Source organism: Apis dorsata, unplaced genomic scaffold (genome assembly GCF_000469605.1).
Source record: "Apis dorsata unplaced genomic scaffold, Apis dorsata 1.3 scaffold_98, whole genome shotgun sequence".
NCBI classification, from domain to species: Eukaryota; Metazoa; Arthropoda; class Insecta; order Hymenoptera; family Apidae; genus Apis; species Apis dorsata.
In genome coordinates, this window is record NW_006263396.1 from 827,814 (window position 1) to 830,674 (window position 2,861).

Sequence of the window (2,861 nt, forward strand, 5' to 3'; positions counted from 1 at the left end):
TTTAACCTGCAAATCTTTTTTTAGGTTAAAAGTACAATAAGATTTAAATATATACATTAAACAACGTATAAGAAAATATTTTATTATTATAATAAATAAAAAAGAACAAACATATTTTTTTAAAATATTATAAAAATTAAATAAAATTATAAAAACTCTCTAAACTTTCACAGTATACTTACATATAAATCACCCAAGCGCTTAGAGAAGCCGCTAATAGAATACTTTGAAAATTTTAAATTTAATCTTCATTGTTTATATTGCTAACTTCATAGTGCGATTAGATGAAATTGAAGTTAGTAGGAATAAAGCAATTCAGAAATTAAATTATCGATAAAATATATTGTAGAATTGGTGGAAAGCTTCTAAATGATTTGTTTTTATATTATAAATTATCTGATCTTTAGTGAAGAAAGTTTAATGATTATTTGAAAATAATATATGATGTAAGTCTATCCAAACAGTTATATTAGAGGCTATTCTTAAATTATATCGTCTAAAAAAAGATAATTTACATTTTTGCTATTATTTATTTTTATGAAAATGAATTGAATTTATTTTTATTTTCAAATTAAACAGAAAAAAATAATTTCGAAATTTTTAATGATATTATTCCTTGGAGATTTGCAATATTTTATCACGAAAAATTATTGAAAACAAAAGGAAATCCTTTTTCAAAATTAGATACATATCTTTTATAATATTTTCAAAATATTAGAATTAAAAAATTGGAAAACAAATCACTTAAGTGAGAAAGATTCTCAATAAGTGCACGGTCGCAGATGTGTTGTTTTAATAAGTTAAAACAATAAAATAATGCAATAAAAAAGATGATACATAAACATTAATAAACATTACAGATAATCAAAGACATTTATTACTGCACTTAGTATTTTATATTGTTATTATTAATCGATCTAAATTGTATTCGCTAAAAAATTTATTAGCATTAAGAAGAAATTATACTTATATAGAAAGGAAACTAAACTTACTATTGAAAAAGTGCTTACAAAAATTCTTGAACGACTTTACCAAGAATTTATTTTATTGCTTAATCTATACTAATCCAAGGTCTAAGTTATTATAAGAGTTTAAGAAATCTTAGAATAATTAAATATACCGTTAAAAACCTTAAAGAAAATTGATGTACAATAAACAATATTTGATTATAAAAAAAAAGTTAATAATAATTTTTTATGTACTATCTATATAAAATCGATTTAACAATCAATTAAAATAATATTTATTACTTTCTCTTTTACAACAGAAATTCTCTCGAAGAATTATACAGAATCAATAAATTCATAGAATCACGGATAATCATTAAAATACAATAGAATAATTGGCCAAGATTTATTTACTTTTAGTTTGAAGAGATAAAACTGTTAATTTCAAGATTTATGTCTTGATAAATATATATATTAGATATATTATATATAGACATTGCTATATCACGATCAAATTACAAACACATCAAAAAAATATTCTCCATTCTTTAGAAATAATTATTAATTATTTTCCAGAATTTTTATGTAACAAATTCAATTTTTAATTTAATATTCTTAATTTTTTGAAAAATTAAATTAGAATTAATGTATTAATCGCTCTAAAAAATTGGTACAATAATTATTTTAAATTCGTTAGATAAAAATTGTATATTTATATATCTCTGTTTGCACAACGAGATACTTTTATTAGTGTAAATTTCAAAAGAAAAAGAAAAGAAAAACAAAAGGAAAAAAAATGATCATAAAAATCATTTCAAATTTTATATAATTTTATATATAAATTATAGTTTTACAGTTAATCAATAAAACAACATGAAAAGAAATTTGTTGAAATAAATATTATCCATTTTTACAAATAAATAAGAATAATTTTATATAAAAACAATTGAAATCAAATCTTCATAAAATATATTTGTATTAAAAATATATATATAAGAATAAAAATATTTTCTAAATCATAAAAAATATAACATTGTATCAATTTATTATATTACTGTATTATAATATATATAATACAAATAATAAAGATAAATAGCAATAGAACCGTAAATATATTCACACTTATTGACACCAAATGTAATATTAGTGAATTGCACGAAGGATATTATGAGCAATATAATAATGATATAATATAAATATAATAATGATATAATAATAATGATAATATTTGATGATACAAAATTCGGATTATCGATATTAAAGGTCAGGTTTTCTTCGAATTCTATCATAGTATTTTCTATAATTACCAAACAAAAACTTTGACACATTTTAAATTCGCAAAAAATAAAATATAAACAATTCTTTGGGCGATTGAATGTCCAAACTCAGCATTGGATTTGATTAGTTCATCCATTATAACGTCTTAATTGCCTGCTATCATCACGTTATTAGTAATTATAATAGTAATTGTGTAGTTATTAATAATTGATATAGTTTACAAAAATTTCCAAAAATAACTAATTTATAATGATTTAATAAAAATTTATTTTTAACACAAAAAATTTTAAAGAAATCTTTTATTTAAATATAATATATTTAATACATTAAATCTTAAATATACATGCATATATTTACATAAAAAGATTATTTTCTATTTCATCACTATATAAAAATAATATAAAAATGTTTAAGTTAAATATTTTTAATCAAATGTTATATAAAAATATATTAACCCTTTGCACTCCAGACCTGTTTCGCTCGGTCGAATTAGCAATTCCAGACTCGGTCCGCGCATTCGATGGAATTTCTTACAGCTAATTTATAACGATTTCACATGCAAATTAACATATAAAACTTTTATATTTTAATATTTTATGTATCTTTACATATAAAGAAACAAAATTTATTGAATAT